At 43.7% G+C, this 20240-nt stretch overlaps 1 pseudogene; it reads left to right on the top strand.

Annotated features, from left to right (window-relative positions):
* Positions 1–16019: 16019 nt before the first annotated feature.
* LOC127187258 (uncharacterized) lies at positions 16020–16147 on the top strand (annotated as a pseudogene).
* The last annotated feature ends 4093 nt before the right edge of the window (positions 16148–20240 follow it).

The following is a 20240-nucleotide window of genomic DNA, read 5'->3' as shown; positions in this document are numbered from 1 at the left end:
TCACATATACACATATACACCAACATACTAAGAAAAGAAAAAGATCCTGGTGCCCTAAACTGCTCCACCCTCCTGTGCCTCTCTTCTGGGTCACTGATCTTCTCTGTATGCTGGCAGATGCCTCACGGCCTGTACCACCAGGCCCTGATGTCTTTGCTACAATAACTTCCCAGTGGTTTCATACTCGGTTGGAAGCCACGGGTCACCCTGGGGCTTGTTCCTTAACCTCTATCTGCTCTGGTGTCTCCAAGAGAAAGCAGCACACACAACGGAATTGAGAGAGCATCATCAGCCCCTGGTGCAACTGGGTTAACTTGCTTCTAGAAGAGTGGTATGGTTCTCCTGTGGTTCATCCCTAAACTTTCATGCGCAATGGCCTGAGTCCCCAGTGCAGCACCGCTGACAGGAGGGGCTGAACAGGAAGTGGTCCCACCACATGACAAATGGCTTCTGGGTTCTTGGAGTGACATAGGTCTCCCAGGCTAGGACTAGTTCTGAGGAGAGCCGATTACTGTGAATAGCAAAGCTAAAGCCAGACAAGATGACTCAAACCTGTACTCTCAACAGCCAGAAGGTTGAGGCAAGAGGACTATCAGGAATTTGGGGCCAGCCTGGCCTACAACATGAAAACAAAACTTTAAAAAGCAAAAGCAAAAAAAAAGGGGGGGTTAAAAGTCTGTATTAGGTAGTTTTATGCCAATTTGACACAAGCTAGAGTCCTTTGAAAAGAGGGCATCTCAATTAAGAAAATATTCCCACCAGATTGGATTGTGAGAAAGCCTTTGGTACCTTTTGTTGACCGGTGGTTGGTGGGGGAGGGCTAGGTCCACTGTAGGCAATGCCAACCCAGGGCTGGTAGTCCTGGGTGCTTTAAGAAAGCAGGCAGATATAAACCATGAGGAGAAAGCCAAGAAGCAGCACACCTCCTTTGCTCTTGCTTCAGTGTCTGCCTTTAGGTTCCTGCCCCAGATGATGGGTTACAAGCTGTAAACTGAAACACACACACACACACACACACACACACACACACACACACACACACACACACACACACACACGCACACACACACACATACACACACACACACACACAACCCATGCCTACCCCAAGCTGATTGGACCATGGTGTTTTATCATAGCAATAGATGCCCTGTCTGAGACAAGTGAGGTGAACATCCAGCCCCCCTCTTCCTCCATCTATGGTGTCCTCTCACAGCATGTGAGCTGCCTTCCATGGGTTCATGCTGCAGACGCAGTTAAAAGCCACACAGTTTGAACTTGGCAGTCACCGGGATCTTGAACCAAATAAACCTCTTTCTTTGTATGATGCCCGACCTGAAGGATGTGGCTATGGTGACACAGATTAGTATAAGACAGAGGGATCTGTAAAACTTCACCCTTCACTCTTCTTGGGACTAGTGAGACTGTCTGGCTGAGGCAGTGGGCAGCAAGAATAGGAGCCAGGAAGTCTCACCAAGCAGAGAACTTGAGATCAAAATCTGTGGTGCAAGCAAACTCTGTTTGTGAGTTCTTCTATGAAAGAGCCAGCAAGAGGCAAGGAAGACACACTTCTTCCCACCATACGAGAGGTCCAGTCCCACAGGCAAGTCTCAACAGTGTGTGTGAGGTCTTTTTTAGAAAGTTTTACTCCTTGAGGCAAGAAATTTTAATGTGTTTTTTGAATGTCTGGCAAATGAACTGATCACAGAGGATAAAGAATCTTCTTTGGGACAACTTGTGGGGCCACTGGCATCTTTGGATCTTTCCACAGACCCTGATCCTGCTGATGGGTGGCCGTGAACAGATCCTGACCACTGCTCTGGTCTCTGTCCATCACCAGCTTTCTACTCTGACCTCCCAACAGCTATGGATGACAGTAACTCCACAGCAAACTGGCTAGGAGGAGAGGAGCTTTCAGAAAAGAGTTTTGATCCTTGTGTGACACAACAGGGAGTCACAGGCCAGCCCTCTTCAAGACTGCACGGCCAGGAATGCAGGATCCCAGCCTGACTTAACATTGTTTTCAACAGGCACTGAGAATGCACCTCTTCTCCCTGAGAACCAGGGATGCAGTGTGGAGAAAGATGGAGATTAGGAAGGACAGAGAGAATGGCACAAGCATGTATGAAAGCCCCTTCCAAACACTGTGCATGCAGCAAAGACTGTAAAACAGGGTGATGGAAGGGTAGGACAGAGGGTGGCTTTTTATTTTTTTATTTTTTATTTTTATTTTATTTTATTTATTTTTTATTTTTTTTGAGGTGGCTTTTTAAAAGAACGACATTTTTTTATTCTTTGAAATTTTCATCTACTTATACAACATATGTTTACTCATCCTCACTATCTCTCCCACAATCCCCTAGTGCCCCCACCTCCTCATCTTCCAAACTTCATATCCTTTTTACTCATTTTTAAGACCCCCTGAGTCCAGTTTATGCTGCCCATGTACAATTAGTGTGAGGCCAGCCATTGGGGCATGAGCAACCTACCAGTGCCTATCGGGGTGGATTTTGTTGGGCACTCATGAGACCTCTTTAACAGGGTAAGGAGAACCAAGGAGAGTTAAGAGAAGACGCCTAAAGGCCAGCTAAGAGGCTGTTATCACCATCCTCCAGGGAGGATGCCAGTGACTTGGTGACAGGGAGATGAAGAAGATGGACAGATATGCAATATATCCGACACATCTAAGTGACAAGATTGGCTGATGGACAGGTGAGGTGTATGCTGGGAAGGCAGAGGTGAAGGATATGACAAGGGGATCAGGTTTCATGGAGAATCGTGACACATAATTATTCATCCTCTGTCCTTCCCTACAAAGCTCCGCAACTCCCTACACAAGTACATAAACAACAAAATCAAACCTTTGGCTCTGCTTCTTGCATTTGCTGTTTGACTGAGAAGCTTAGTGCTCTGTCTCCACATAGTGGGGATAATAGTTCTGAGTTTCTGAGAAAGAACATGAAGCATATCACGTTTTCAAGAAAAACCAAGCAGTCTCTGAAACCCAGCATCTTTAGAGCATGTTGCAGATGCCCTTGTCCTTTACACAAAATTCTCTGTTTACAGTTCTGGGTGGGGTCGAAAGTCTTGGGCATGCCCATGAGACCCATGATACCAAGGACCTGTACCAGTTATTTCCCCTCAGAGCCTGGTTAACCATGGCCGTACTGCTGTCTTGCAGTGGGATAGAGAGTAGCATTATGGAAGCATGTTTTCAGGCTCATAGAAGATGGAAGGCGAGCTATTGGGAATCCCAGCTCTGGGAATGGAAGTCACAGTGGGTGACTCAAAAGGTGGCATGCGCTTTCCTTATGTATAATTTTAGTGTTTTACACACAGAGTTTTCTTTCTGATGAATGAAATTAGTATGCCTGAGGCACACCCATCGGTGATGAAATTAAGTAACACTGATGCAGACACAAAACTAGAAATAATTACCTCAAACAGTTGCTATTGATGTCTACAGTGTCCCTTGTCCTGCTCATGTGTGCATAGTTCCAAGTGCCCCATGTGCTTCTGTGGCAAATGCATGCTTACATTTCATTTGAGGACATTTTTCATACTTTAACGTTTCTAAAATCAGAACACATCTTCTAGCTGCTTCAATGCTTATGCTAAAATATCAGGCCACTGGTGGATCTTAAAGACCACTGACATCAGAAAGGAGATGGGTAGAGGTATAAAAAATAGGGCCCCTTGTGTGTGCATAACTTGGTCTCTTGCTACCTCTGCTTAACATCACATCACAAATACTTGGACATGCCTTGAAACGGACTCTGAGTGTGTGACTTTTCCAGAGCATGTAATATTCTTTTTTGGAGAGCTACTGAAAGTGGACTTGTTTTTCTCTCAGTGACCCCCACCTCCTGACAGCTCTAACCACTTAAGATTCAAATAACATGGACTCAGTCCTTCCTTTGCTAAGAAACAAATTCTCAATCTCGGCAAACTCATGAAAGACGCCACTCATATGTCATGGGGTAAATGCTGCAGCTTCATGTCACCTCTGAAAAAGGAGTTTCCATGTGTACAGATGGTTTTGACTAGGTGGGGGAAACACTTGGCTCGGATGGGATTCTCTTCTGGATGAAAGTCACAGGCCCCACTATGATTGCCTCCACTTGAAGGCTGAGAGATACATCTGGGATTTCCAGCCAGGCCACAAGAAGAAAGAGATGCTGAGGTATGACCCGGGCCCTTGTGAGGGACCAGATGGACCTGTGTCCTGGGATTCCCACCTGTATCCCTAGCTGAGCCCTTGAGGGGACTGCTGCCACCTAGCATTGGGGTCCCAGCTTCCCTCTCAGAAACTCCTGCAGCTAGGACACAACTCTGTAAGCTGTACCTTCATCATTGAGTGGCCCCAAATTTTAGACCAGGTGCATCTGTTTGACGAAGACGTCTTACCTAGAAAATCAAGTTTTCCAAGGGACAGAACCTCAGCCAGCTGCTAGGATCCCCACACTGCACCGCTGTGAGAGCTGTAGGCAAGCAGCCAACCCAGGGGATTTTCATCTCAGAACTGAAGGATGTTAGAGATGGAATGGGATTTGGAGGTCAGGTGTGTTTCTTTTCCTTTAAAACTCTGCTTTGAATAAAATAAGTGCTTCTCAAATATCTGCTGTATAGTGGGTCTCCAAAAAGGCTGAGTGTGGCAGCTTAGGGAGGTGGAGATCAAAGGGCTTTGATGCTGGAAAGGAATGCCACCTGACCCGGACTCATTGTAAATAGTGTGAGATTCTGATGACAGAGAAGGAAAGAGGAAGCAGTGGCAGACTCCGTTTCTGCCACCCAGGTACTCCAGACCACTCCGGTTAGAATTTGAAGTGCCCTCCACACTCACTGGAATACTTCTTCCCCAGATAGTGGCACTGTTGTGGCGGGGGGGGGGGGGGGGGAGCAGGCGCACGGGGATCCTTTAGATGGTCAGGATTGGCTAGAGTAGGCAACCCGTAAGGATGGGCCTTTGAAGTTACCCCCAGTCACTGCTTCCTTCACTGCCAACTGCCCCACTGTCCAGTGAGTCTCTGCATACACTCCTGTTGCCACCATGAATGTCACCATGAATGCCACCACAGTTCCCCCAGCATGATAGACTAAAAAGCCTGGAGAAGAGAGGCAAAGTAAATTTTTCCTCAAGTTATTTATGTCAGCTGACGTAGTCATGAGGACCCCAAAGGAACACATACACAAGCAGAGTCTAGCCGTCTCTTGGGGACTCATTCATCCAGGTGATAAATGCTTTAACACAGCGTGGCTTTCTGAAGGCTCTGTGAGTCGGGAGGAAGTTTCTTCTCTTGGCACTCATTAGAGAACAACAGTCAAGTGTCTCTGCCCTGTGGCACAGGAGAAGGGAGAATTAAAGGTGGGGAGGGAGTCACTGACGTCCTTCACCTGCCAACAGGTCTGTGGACTCAAGATTCTCCAGATTAAAGATTCTCCAGACTAAAGCAAGAGACAAGTGTTTTCTATTGGATACAAAATGGTCAGCAACATCTCCTGAGGGAAAGGCGTGGCTCCAGATGCAACAGTGTAACACTGTTTGAGGGTGGGGCCTTTAGAAACTGGTGGCTGGACTCAGGGCTCTAACCTCAGCAGAGGAGAAACTCCCCTGGGGAGACAACTTGATACTTTTTTGCTCAGAGTTAGTCCCTTTCTCTCTATTTCCTTGTAGTGCTGAGGTGAGCAACAGAGTTCCTTCCTCCTCCTCCCGGTGTTCTCTACCGTGGTGCTCTGCCTCAGCAAAGGCCTACCTGGATGAAGTGACCATGAATGACACTGCTGATGCTGGGATCCAATATTAACCTTTCCTCCTTTCCCTGTTTCTCTCAGGTATTTTGTCACTGTGATGAAAAGCTGACTAGCACAGACAAGCTCCCCAGAAGTGCCTGTGGCACAGAATGTCTGCCTCTACTGTCCCCAAATATGTTGTGTTAAATCACCTGATGAATATTAATGAGATGCAACAGGGAGCCTCTTTGTTGCCTTGGATTTATTTGCACGTTTTTAAAAGAATCCAACATTTTAATAGGTTATACTTTCATCCTGGACTGTCTGGTGGACTCTGTGGGGGGAATGCTTTTGAAGATGGATGACACTTTGGGATGCTATGGAGTGTTAGCGTCCTACCTCAGCCTCATGCTGTGACACCTCTTCCTTCACCCAGCCCCCATTCTTTCCCACCTCATGCTTGGTCATCCACAGGGACCATGAGCAGGGCTCCAGGGTTCACATCTAAGGATTAGGTTGGTTAGGCCTTAATGTCTGTCCCTTCCACTGTTTCCTGAGGTCTACAGGATCCCTCTACACTCTGTGGGTGAGTCCCTCCTTCCTTCTCACCTTAGACAGTCATCTGCAAAGCCTCTTCCCTCCTCCATGCCAAGAAGCAAGTGCAAAATTTGTTGGCAGTGGCATAGCACTGACAGTAGCATCTTTGCATATCATTAGCCTTATAAGGCCTATCACCACCGCTGTCTCCTTCCAGCTTCACAGACACCCTGGTAGGTGTGAGGACAGGTATGAGGCTGATGTTGGAAGTGAGGAGTTTTAGGATCAGGAAATGCAGTAACATGTTCAGGATGGTGCAGGGACTAAACGGCCCAACCAGACCCCTGAGTCCCTGGCCTCGGTGCCAACCTGAATCCCTTTTGGCTCACCTTGCAGGCAGAGGGGAGCTATCATGTGTGAGAGATGAGGAGAAGTGTGTATGGGGGAGGGGCGGTGCACAGGAAAGGTCTTGGTGGATCAGGGAAGGTGGTGAGAGCTGATGAGAAAGACCTGGGTACATGGCAACCTGGGGAAGCTGTGGGTACAGGGCCAGCCGTGCAGAGCATTTCCCATGGGTGCTTAATTTCCCTTTGGACTCTTTCTAGCTGTCTTGCTAGGCTTCTGAGGGGCATCTGATGTGACCGTCTGTGATTCCTGGGAGCCCTGGCGGAGGACTGTCTAGATTCTAGTGAGCAACTCCATTTGCTCTCTAAAGGATCAAAGGGCTGTCGAGGAGGGAGGAGTCCTCCACTGTGTCTGGTTATACCTCATCCCGGGAGCGTGGGCTGTGCAGGTGGCAGAGTGACTGATGCCATTTGAAGCTGCTACCAAGCTGGGAGAGGCCGAGGCTGTTTTGAGTGACAGGTGTAGACAGCTGATTGGGTGATGGTCTGACTCAACCAAGAATAAACACTGTTATGTTTTGGAAATCCTCCCAAACCCGAAAGATGCGGGTATTAGTTCGCCATACCACTCGTGGGAGAAAGGGGCATTCTAGGCTACAGTATGTGGTGTGTGACATGCAGATCTGTCAGGAAACGCTATTAGCAGCATCGTTCCATTAATAGAGGTAGTGGCTCCATCAGAGGGAGGTGGTGATCTTCATTTATTCTGCACATATCCACGGAAGTGGAGTTACTGAGTTAATGATTAAGGGTGCTTTTATAATTCCCAGTATGTGTTACCAGAGTGATTGAGAGCTGACATGTACTCGTCTTCCAGCCTGCCAACACATTGCAAACAGTGCTCCTTTCTCACACCAACACTAAATATTGTCATCCCTCTGCCGAGGTAAATAAAAAAATGCGTTCTATTTCAGTGTTCACTTGCTTATTAACAGTGACAACAAATCTTATGGTGAGTGTCTTTTGTGAATGTGGGCTTGAATTTCCCAAGGGTTTAGTTTTGGTTTGGTTTTTGGTGGGGTTTTTTGTTTGTTTGTTTGTTTGGTGTGCTCACCTGTGATTTGAACAAGAAGCCTACCTCACTGATGTTGACAGCGCACTTGCATTTGCTGTGAAGATTCCCAAGGGAATATTATGTTCCACAGCCTCTCTTTCTCCTCCTCTGGCTCCTAGTTCCTGGGTCTCTACTCACATGCAATGTCCCATGAAATTCCTGAGAGTCTTCCAGGCCATATGCTCGAGGTGCTACACTCCATGGCAGACATGCTGCAGCTCCTTCTCCCCCTGCCTTTGCTACCATCTGTGCATGGTTCTGTTCTGATGGGCACAACTGCAGCTATGGTGAGGATGTGCGCACAAGGGCATAGGGCTGTGTGACCAATCTCTGCACTTTGGAAGGAGACGATGAAACCTCCCTTCTTTGTTCTGAAGGGGAGTCAGGGATTTTGGAGTTTGCTGAAAATGGCTGTACTCAGACATACTTCTAAATAAAGCCAAAATTCTGGTTTGCATAGGGGGCACAAGAGCAAGAAAAAGGAGCCCTTGTGATGGAGCTTTGATGTGAGCTCCCTTCCAGTGACAGGCATCCTTCACCGATCACACCTGTCAGCGGGGGACCGATACCCACCTTGCCTTTTTTCCATCTTAGCCAGTGAGCATTGAGCAAACCTCAGGCCAGGTTTGCCAGCTTCCTGTCTCTTACACTTCTCAGATACCAGCAAGGGTGGTCTTAGTGTACCCTGGAGACCAGCTGCCTTCATGGGGGAGACTTGCCAGGGAATTCGTGATTTCTACAATTTTGCTAACCTCAGAGCCCACAGTCAGCAGACGGGAAGGCTCTCTCATTTCTCAGGCAATTCTCAGTAGATTGCTAGGTCAGGATTTGGCTCTAGGCCAAAGGCAGCCACCACCTGTTTTGTTACTGTTGGCTTTTTTTTTTTTTTTTTTTTTTTTTTTTTTTTTTTTGCATAAAAACGATGTTGGCTGTCTACCCTTTCTTTGTTATGTAGCATCCAAGCTGCTATTGTGATGTGAGGAGAAGCTGTAACACAGAGGGCGTGGCTTGCCACTCCTGAAACAGATACTACCTGCTTCTTGGTAGGAAAGGGTTGGTGATGAACATTCCTCGTTGCTTGCAAAGTCTGGTACCCGGTATAGTATTCCTCATAGGGTGACAAAGAGAAGATGGTGACAAGGAGTACTGTTTCTGGACAGGGGAATGGATTCCAAGTAAAGATGCATTGTATGCTAAGGATGTACTCTGGGGTTTTTCCTATTGATAAGCTTTTGGTTTCTATGAAATAATGAGGATGGTAGGCTTGTGGAGAGGTGTGTGTGTGTGTGTGTGTGTGTGTGTGTGTGTGTGTGTGTGTGTGTGTGTGTGTGTGTGTGTGTGTGTAAGTGCCTGGGTGGGGACAGGAAAACCTTAAAGCATTCCTCAGGTTTGGTTTGTGTGTGTGTGTGTGTGTGTGTGTGTGTGTGTGTGTGTGTGTGTGTGTGTGTAAGTGCCTGGGTGGGGACAGAAAAACCTTAAAGCATTCCTCAGGTTTGGTTTTGCTTGGGTTTGTTTGCTTTCACTGTCTCTGCCTCTTCAGAGTGGGCTACGCACTTGCATTTTTCAAATATGGTCTCTCGTGAAAGTCAGTCCCCGCTCTCCACTCCACTGTGGAGAATGTCCTGTCCGTTGGCTAGATCTGGGTAGGGGTTTGAGATTTTCTGCATGCATTGCCCTTAGCTGGTGCCACAGTTTGAGCAGGACCCCTGGGCCCAGATCTTCCTATTATAATGTTCTTTTTGTAGGTTTCTAGGGCCCTCTGGATCCTTCTATTTCCACATTCTCCCTTGCTTCTCTCACCTAGAGTCCCAATAGGAAGTCTTCCCCTCTGTCCCACTTTCCCCATATTTGACCACGTCCCCTGGATGGGGAGGCCTGGTGGCACTCAGAGGAAGGATAGCAGGCTACCAAGAAGAGACTTGATACCCTATGAGCATATACAGGGGGAGGAGGTCCCCCTCAGTCACAGTCATAGGGGAGGGGAGTAAGGGGGAAATGGGAGGGAGGGAGGGAGGGAGGAATGGGAGGATACAAGGGATGGGATAACAACTGAGATGTAATATGAATAAATTAATAAAGTGTATTTTAAATATATACATATTTTAAAAATACCGTCTCTGGGCTTGAACTTAGGTCCTCATGCTTTCAAGGCAAGCAAGCACCTTCCCAACAGAGCCGGCTTCCCAGACTGCCTATAGCTGTGTTTAAAATATTTCAAAATACTGTAGCTCATGGTTTGTTCCCATGAGGAGTCAGCTTTTGTGCTGTTTGAGTTTCCTTACACTTACTTACTTATTTAGTGAGGGCCATCTGTGTGACATGGTGCATGTGTAGGTCAGAAAGCAAATTGACAGAATTGGTCGTCTCCTTCCACCACATTGGCCCAGGAGATCAAGCTTAGGTTGTCTGACTTGGCAGCAAGCTCCTTTGCCCACTAAACCATCTTGATGAGAATAAATTGATTTTTAAAATGAAAAAAAAAAAGTCCTTAAATGGAGCCAGGAGGATGGCTCAGCAGGGAAAACCCTTACTGAAGTCGGATAACTATGATTCTGGAACCTACATAAAGGTGGGAGAGGAGAATGGATTCCAGGCCAGTTGTTCTCTGATTTCCACATATGTGCTGTGACATGTGCACACACACACACACACACACACACACACACACACACACACACACACTCAAAATATTCTCAACTGGATAAAAAGTTGTCTCCAAATAACTGAAAAACATTATTGACTAGCAGGGTCTCCCCGTCAGGCAACACTAATGCCTCACTTTGGACACCTCATCAGAAGGCTTCACAAGTACCCATTTCTGCTCTTCTTGGCGCTTGGCATGGTTTGAGAGAACCCTACCCCCACCCCAGTTTTCAGTTTTGGGGTATGGCTATAGAACCTTTGGGAGGTGGGGCCTGGCTAGCAGAGATAGATCCCTGGAAATGGGCCCTTGGAGGTTATAGGCCTACACCACTAGCCTCCACTCAGCCTCCTCCACATCCTAGCCCTCCATGCTGGGAGGAACCTTCACCACACTGCAATCACCATCCTCACCAAGATGGAATGAAGCCCTCTGAAAGGGTGAGCCAGGATCCAATTGTTGGTCAAGTTATTTCTGTGAGGTGTTAGTCACTGTGACAGCAAAGTAAATAACACACCACCCATACTCTTCATGTTTTAATGAGCATGGTATGGTGTGTGTGTGTGTGTGTGTGTGTGTGTGTGTTAGGTGTATTCCTGTGCATATGTGAGAGTGTGGACCCACGCTTGTCACAGAGCACAACCTCTGGTGTCATTCCTCACCTTCCACTTTGTTTAAGACAGGATCTCTTAACTGGTAGCAATATTTCTCATTGCTGTCCTCAAAGGTATAGGCTACGTCCATTCTCCTTTGAGTGAGTGTCTCCAGATATCCCATCTGAATAGGCTCAGTTTGCCTGTCATTCATGCTTCTGAGGCAACCCTTACTCTGTAGTGAAGGACAGAAAGGCTTTAATCCAGTTTTCTTCCCAACACTTCACACCCCATAGTAAAAAGGTATGTGATCTAAGGTGCTAATTAAATCAATAATTTGTTCTTCTCATCAAGGATGCATTTTTTACACTGTGGGTGCACCAGGACACAGTGACTACAGGCACAGGCTGTGGCCAACAGCATTTCTGTTCTTATTCAAGCACCACTGTTGCTTTTATGCCATCAGAACTAATGATACAACTTGCCTTGGCAATATTATGTACGTCATTTGACCTCATGGACTTCCTGAAAGGGTTCATGACCACACTTTGGAAACGTCTGTCTTTGTGAGAGATATACAAAGACAGTTCTGCCCACAGTGTCATTTGCTATCCAATGTTCAAATGTGACAAGGAAAACCTGTGTAAGAATGGAACAAACGCTACCACATTTTCTTGCAGTGAAATGTGTATAACATAAAATGCATCATTTTAACCATTTTGTATCTGATTCAGCATTAGGTACATTCACAGAAATGTAAAATCATCACCACCCTCTATCTCTAGCCATTATCATCTTTCCAATGACAAACTCTGAGGGCTGGGGAAATGGCTCAGTGGTTAAGAGAACTGGTTGCTCTTCCAGAAGACCTGAGTTCAAATCCCAACAACCACATAGTGGTTCACAATCATCTATAATGGGATCCAATTCCCTCTTCTATTGTACAGATGTACATGAAGACAGAGCACTCATATACACACAATATTCTTAACTGGATAAAACTCTTCATGTTTTAATGAGCATGGTATGGATGAAAAGGTGTGTGTGTGTGTGTGTGTGTGTGTGTGTGTGTGTGTGTGTGTTAGGTGTGTTCCTGTGCATATGTGAGAGTGTAGACTCATGCTTGTCACAGAGCACAACCTCTGGTGTCATTCCTCACCTTCCACCTTCCATAAATAAATGTTTAAAAAATAAAAAGAAACTCTGAATCCACAAATCTGCCCTGCCCACTCCATCCCTGAAGCCTGGGTAACCACCGTCGTCCTCTCCATCAATGTGACTGACTACACGTGGACCTGCACTGCCCACTCCATCCCCGCAGCCTGGATAACTACCATCGTCCTCTCCATCAATGTGACTGACTATACCTGGCTCTCAGAGGAACAGGATCAAATTGTGTCTGGCTACCTCTGTTGGGGCTGCTTCACTTAGCATAAAGCTTTCAAGATTCATCCATGTGGCAGATGGTAGCAAAATTTTCTTCTTTTTATGGCTGATTAATATTTCATCATGTGTAGTCTCCTTAAAGCACAGCTTTAAACTGTACTTTGTCCTCTGTGCTTCATTTTTCCACCCACAATTCTGCCTGCTTTCATGGAGGCCTGCCGGCACCAGGGACAGCTAGGTAAAACCCCACCCTAAGCCCTTGCCTGCCAAGTCCCCTTAAAAAACACCGAAAATCCTTACCTGCACCTTACCCCTTGAACTACATATTCTGGCCCACACTTTGCTTGCTTTCCATGAGGCCCACTGGCATCAGGGATAACAGGCCACACTTGTACTAGGGACCCAAGAGGCAAGGTTAGCCCCCCCCCCAAATCCCAGAGGACACTCAGGCCACAAAAAACCCAGGGAGATATTGGTCTTGGTGACTGGCTAGTCACTAGAACCATGGGCCACTCAGGACAGAAGACAGAGAGGAAACAGAAACCAAAGAGGAAAAAAAAAAAATACAAAAACAACCCATCCAACACGATAAACTCAGAAATCAGCATTTAAACCAATAATCACTGCAAAACCCAGATGGCTAAAGGGCAGTGTAAGAGCACAGCAAATAGCAGCCAGGGCACTATGGCACAACCAGAGCCCAGCCGTCTTACTACAGCAATCCCTGGATATCCTAATATAGTCAAAGCACAAGAAAATAACCTGAAATTCAATCTTATGAAGATGATAGAGGCCTTTAAAGAAAAAAAAATGAATAAACCCTTTAAAGAAACACAGGAAAATAAGATCAAACAGCAAAAGGAAATGAATAAATCTGTTCAAGATCTGAAATGGAAATAGAAGCAATAAAGAAAACAAACTGAGTGAATCTGGAGATGGAAAACTTAGGTAAGAGAACAGAAACTACAGACACAAGCATTACCAATAGAATACAAGAGGTGGAAGAGTGAATATTAGGTGTTGAAAATAGAATAGAAGAAATTGATACATTGGTCAAAGAAAATGTTAAATTTAAAAAGTCTATATCACAAAACATCCAGGAAATCTGGGACACTATGAAAAGACCAAACCTAAGAATAATAGGAATAGAAGAAAGAGAAGACTCCTAGCTCAAAGGCCCAGAAATTATTTTCAACAAAATCATAGAAAAAAATCTCACTAACCTAAAAAAAGAGATGCCTATAAATGTACAATAACCTTACAGAACACCAAATATATTAGACAAAAAGAAAATTATCCCACTACGGAAATAGTTGAAACACTAAATGTACAAAACAAAGAAAGCATATTAAAAATTGCAAGGGAAAAAGTCCAAGTAACATACAAAGGCAGACCTATTAGAATTACATCTGACTTCTCAAAAGAGACTCTAAAAGCTATAGAAGGGCCTGGACAGATGTCTTATAGTCTCTAAGAGACCACAGAAGCCATCCCATCCCAGACTACTATACACATAGTATACCATAGAATAGCATAGATGGAGAAAACAAGATATTCCATGACAAAACCAAACCCACAAATCCAGCCCTACAAAAGATACTAGAGAGAAAACTCCAACCCAAGGAGGTTAACTACACTCAAGAAAACACATGAAATAAATAATTTCACAGCAGCAAAAGCAAAAGAATGGAAGCACACTACTAAAACTACTACTACTACCACCAACTGTTTCAGGTTGATCTGGTGCTCTGTGTATACAAATGTTGAATTCTGGGCCCCAAAGTCTGGTTGCAGTCCAGACCAATGCATTGTCATGTACTCTGAACAATGTTGTGTAAACTTTGCTTAGGCAATAGAAAAGCTGGACTTGTGTTGTCTATTCTATTTCACCTTCTGAGTGAGATTTAAGCATCCTTCCTTGGGTCCTCCTTGATACTTAGCTTCTTTGAGTCTATGGATTATAGTATGTTTGTACTGTATACTATATGGCTAACATTTACTTATAGGTGAGTATATACTATGTGTGTCTTTCTGAGTCTTGGGTTACCTCATTCAGGATGATATTTTCTAGTTCCATCCATTTGCCTGTAAATTTTATCGTTTCCTTGTTTTTGACAGCTGAATGGTATTCCATTGTGTAAATCTACCACATTTTCTTTATCCATTCTTCTGTTGAGGGACATTTGGGTTGTTTCCAGTTTCTGTATATAGGGAATAAAGCTGCTATTAACATAGTTGAGCAAGAGTCCTTGTTGTATGGTGGAGCATCTTTTGTGGAATAGCTGGGTCTTGAAGTAAAACTATTCCCAATTTTCTGAGAAAATGCTAGATTGATTTCCAAAGTGATTGAACCCCACCAGCAATGGAGGAGATTTCCTCTTGCTCCACATCCTCTCCAGCATGTGCTGTTACTTGAGGTTTTGATCTTAGCCATTCTGATGGGTGAACTGGGGAGGGGGTGTGAGGAGGGGAATGAGGGTAGGATCAGTGTGGGGAGAGTGAGGATGAAAGGGAACAGGATAAGGAGACTGAAATGGCCACCTCTTAGTCAAGCAGGACTTCCAGTGAAGGGAGGAGGACAGCAATCCATCCACAAAAACTTTGACTCAAAATTTACCCTGCCTACAAGATGTGCAGAGATAAAGATGGAGCAGAGATTGAGAGAATGGCCAACCAATGACCGGCCCAACTTGAAGCTTACCCCATGAGAGAGACAACTCCTGACACTGCTAATGATACTCTGTCATACTTTCAGACAGAAGCCTAGAAGACTGAAAAATGCCAAGACCCACAGTCAAACATAAGGTGGAGCTTCAAGAGTCTTGTGGAAGAGTGGAGGTAAGAATAGAGGGACACAGAGGGGACAAGAATTCTGCAAAAAGACCAACAGAGTCAACTAACCTAGGCCCATGGGGGCTTGCAGATACTGAAATAGCAACGAAAGAACAAGCATGGTCTTGATCTAAGCCCCCTACACACACACACACACACACACACACACACACACACACACACACATGATGGGCAGCTTGGTCTTCATGTGGATACCCCAGCAAGTGGAGCAGGGGCTGGGTCTGACATAGATTCTGTTGCTTGCTTTTGGATCACTTTGCACTATTTGTGCTGCCTTGTCTGGCCTCAGTGTAAGATGATGTGTTTAGTCCTGAAGCAACTTGATTTGCCAGGATGGATTGGTTCAAGGGGCTCCCCTTTGCTGAAGAGAAGAGGAGGAGGGAAGGGGAAAGAGGGTGGCAAGGTGAGGCTGTGAGGGGAGATGGAGGAGGGCTGTGATCGAAATATAAAGTGAATAAGTAAATAATTTTAAAGGGCAAAGCCTGTAACTGGGCAGAGGAGAGACAAGCAGAGCTTCAGTTCCTGGTCTTGGGGTCATAGGTAGGCACCATGAGGGAGAGGAGAAGAAGGAGAAAGAAGATGTAGAGAAAGGATGTGGCCTGATAGAGCAGATGCAGCTCAAATTTGACCAATGTGGCAAGTAACTTGGGGCATGTGACTGGGAAGTAGCCAGTTTAGCTTAAAGGAATAACATAAATGCCTATTTGCCCAGTTATTGTGCTTAAAGCTTGTTAATAAATTTAATATGTATTATGTCATTTATTTGGAAGCTACAGTAGGTAAATAGAAAAGAGCCCAAATTATTAAATATCTACTACAATGCATGGATTTGGATTTATGGCAGGCTTGTCACCCTGGGCCTCTCATAGTGTCCCATGCTAGAGCAAATTGTGGCTCCTAACCTTTGCCCAGCCTATAGACTGCTGGCATTGAACTGGGTCACACTGTGGAAAAAAGAAAAAAAATCTACTACAACCAACATCAACATAACAGGAATTAACAATTATTGGTCATTAATATCTCTCAACATCAATGAACTGAGTTCCCCAATAAAAAGACACTAGGTAACCAGATGGATGTAAAAACAGGATTCACCACTCTACAAGTGTATACAAGATGTGTATACAAGAAACACATCTCAACATCAAAGATAGACATTACCTCAGAGTAAAGGTCTGGAAAGAGGTTTTTTGAGAAAATAGACCCAAGAAGCAAACTTGAGTACACATTCTAATGTCTAATAACATAGATTTTCAACTAAAATTAGTCAAAAGAGATGGAGGACACTTTATATTCATCAAAGGAAAAATCCAAGATGTTCTTTCAATTCTGAATATCTACACTTGAAATGCAAGAGCACCCACATTTGTAAAAGAAACTTTGCTAACAATTAAATCGTACATTAATAGTGGGAGTCTTCAGCATCCCAATGTCACCAATTGGCTGGTCATCCAAACAGAAACTAAACAGAGAAATAATGGAACTAACAGACATTATAATTCAAATGAACCTAATAGATATCTACAGAACATTTCATCTAAACACAAAAGAATATACCTTCTTCTCATCACCTCATGGAACTTCCTCCAAAAGTGATATACTTGGTCACAAGGCAAGTGTCAACAGATACATGAAAACTGAAACATCCCCCTGTATCTTACCAGAACACCATGGATTAAAGCTGGACTTCAACAACAACAGAAACAACAGTAAGCCTACAAACTGATGGAAATGGAACAACGCTCTAGTCAATGACCACTGAGTCAGGGAGGAAATAGAGAAAGAAATTAAAGAAGTCCTAAAATTCAAGGAAAATGAAAGAGCAACATACCATACCTTATAGGGCACAAGGAAAGTAGTGCTAAGGAGAAAGTTCATAGCACTAAATGCCTGCATAAACAAACTGGAGAGTTGTCATACCAGCAATTTAAAAGCACACCTAAAAGCTCTAGAACAAAAAGAAGCAAACATACCCAATAGGAGTAGATGGCAGGAAATAATCAAACTCAGAGTTGAAATCAATAAATGGAAACAACAAGAATAGAAAGAATCAATGAAACCAAGAGCTGGTTCTTTGAGAAAATCAACAAGATAGACAAACCCTTAGTCAACTAAGTAAAAGGCAGAGAGACAATATCCAACAAAATCAGAAATGAAAAGGAAGACATAATAACAGACACTGAAGAAATTCAAAGACTCATTGGGTCTTACTTCAAAAACTCCACAAATTGGAAAAATCTAAATTAAATAAGTGACTTTCTTGATAGATACCACTTACCAAAGTTAAATCAAGATCAGGTAAACAATCTAAATAGAACTATAACCCCTAAGGAAATAGAAGCACTCATTATAAGTCTCCCAACAACAACAAAGGCTTGGGCCAGATGGTTCTAGCACAAAATTCTCCCAGTCTTTCAAAGAAGAGCTAATACCAATACTTCTCAAATTATTCTACAACAATTGATCGAGGAGAATAAAAGCTACGTTTACAAATAGAAACAGAAGGAACACTGCCAAAATTATTTTATGAAGTCACAGTTACCCTAACACTTCAACCACACAAAGACTCAAGCCGGAAAGAGGATTTCAGACCAATTTCTCTTATTGATGCAAAAATACTCAATAAAATACTTGAAGACCAAATCCAAGAAGATATAAAAAAAAATATCATCTATCATGATCAAGTAGGCTTCATCCCAGAAATGCAGGGATGGTTCAACATACAAAAATCTATCAATGTAATCAACCATATAAACAAACTGAAAGAAAAAAAAACCCCACATGGCCATCTCACTAGATGCTGAAAAGGCCTTTGACAAAATCCAGCACCCCTTCATGTTAAAAGTCTTCGAGAGATCAGGGATACAAGAGCACATACTGAAACACAATAAAAGCAAAGTACACCAAGCTGATTGTCAACATCAAACTAAATAGAGAGAAACTTAAAGTAGTTCCACTAAAATCAAGCACAAAACAAGGCTGTCCCCTCTCTTCATATATCTTCAATATGGGACTTGAAGTGTTAGCTAGAGCAATAAGACAACTAAAGGAAATCAAAGGGATACAAATTGGAAAGGAGGAAGTCAAAATATCGCTATTCCCAGATGATATGACAGTATATTTAAGTGACCTCAAAAATACAAGGAAACTGTTACAGCAGATAAGAACCTTGAGCAAAGTAGATGGATACAAGATTAACTAAAAAAATCAGTAGCCCTCCTATATAGAAATGATAAATGGGCTGAGAAAGAAATTAAGGAAACCGCACCCTTCACAATAGCCAGAGATAATATATCTTGGTGAAACTCTAACCAAGCAAGTTAAAGACCTGTGTGACAAAATACTTCAAGTCTTTGAATAAAGAAATTGTAGAAGATATCAGCTGTAAAAATCTCCCATGGATCTGTAGGATACTTATGGATCAGTAAGATTAACATAGTAAAATTGGCCATCTTACCACAAGCAATCTACAATTCAATGCAATTCTCATAAAAATTCCAACATAATTCTGTATAGACCTTAAAAGAACAATACTTAACTTCATATGGAAAAACCAAAAACCCAGAATAGCTCAAACAAGCTTGTACAATAAAAGAACTTCTAGAGATACCACCATCCGTGATCTCAAGCTTTTTTACAGACTGCGTGATACTGGCGTACAAAAAGGAAGGTTGATCAATAGAATCGAATTGAAGACCCAGAAGTAAATTCACACACCTATGGATACTTGATTTTTGAAAAAGAAGTCATAACTATACAACGGAATATAAGAAAGCTTCTTTAACAAATTTTGCTGGCCTAACGGATGCCTGCATGTAGAAGAATGCAAATAGATCCATATCTATCACCCTGTACAAAACTCAAGTCCAGGTGGCTCAAAGATCTCAACATAAAATGTAATACACTAAATCTGATAGATGAGAAAATGGAGAATAGCCTTGAATGCACTGGCACAGGAACCAACTTTTTGAACAGAACACCAACAGCTTAGGCACTAAGATCAACAATTAATAAATGGGACCTCGTGAAACTGAAAAGCTTCTGTAAAACAAAGGTCACTGTCAAAGGGACAAAATGGCAGCTTACAGACTGGGAAATTATTTTCACCAACTCCACATCTGACAAAGAACTGATACCCCAAAATATATAAAGAACTCAAGAAACTCGACATCAACAAACCAAATAACCCAATTAAAAAAAAAAACTGGGATACAGACCTAAATAGAATCTTCAACAGAGTAATCTCTAATGGCCAAGAAACACTTAAAGAAATGTTCAAGATCCTTAATCAAAATGACTCCGAGATTCCATCTTACACCTGTCAGAATGGCTAAGCTAAAAAAAAAAATGCTGGTGAGGATATGGAGCAAGGGCAACACTCTTCCATTGCTGGTGGGAGTGCAAACTTGTACAAGCACTTTGAAAATCAGTTTGCCATTTTTTTTCAGAAAATTGGGAATAATCCTACCTCAAGACCCAGCTATACCACTCCCGGACATACACCCAAAAGATGGTCCACCATACAACAAGGGCATTTGCTCAACTATGTTCATAGCAACTTGGAAACAACCTAGATGTTCCTCAGACAAAGAATGGGTAAAGAAAATGTGGTACATGTATGCATTGGAGTATTACTCAGCCATTAAAAACAAGGAAATCATGAAATTTGCAGGCAAATGGGTGGAACTAGAAAAGATCATCCTGAGCGAGGTAACTTAGACACAGACATGGTATGTGCTCACTTATAAGTGGGTATTAGTCATAAAGTATTAGAATAACCACGTTACAAACCACAGACCCAAAGAAGCTAAGTAACAAGAAGGGCCCAAGGTGGGACACTTGAATCACATGGAGAAGGGGACATAGATTGGACATCAGGGATGGACGGAGGAGGGGGACTGTTTGGGGGAGAGTAAGAGGATGGGAACAGGAGGTTTAAAAGGGGGAAGGACAGAGGGAGAGAGTACTGGGAGAAAGACAACCAGATTGGGGGCACATCTCTGGGATGAGTTAGAGACCTAAGACAATGGAAACTCCCAGGA

Source organism: Acomys russatus, chromosome 3 (assembly GCF_903995435.1).
Source record: "Acomys russatus chromosome 3, mAcoRus1.1, whole genome shotgun sequence".
NCBI classification, from domain to species: domain Eukaryota; kingdom Metazoa; phylum Chordata; class Mammalia; order Rodentia; family Muridae; genus Acomys; species Acomys russatus.
This window is presented reverse-complemented; position numbering and strand designations above follow the sequence as displayed.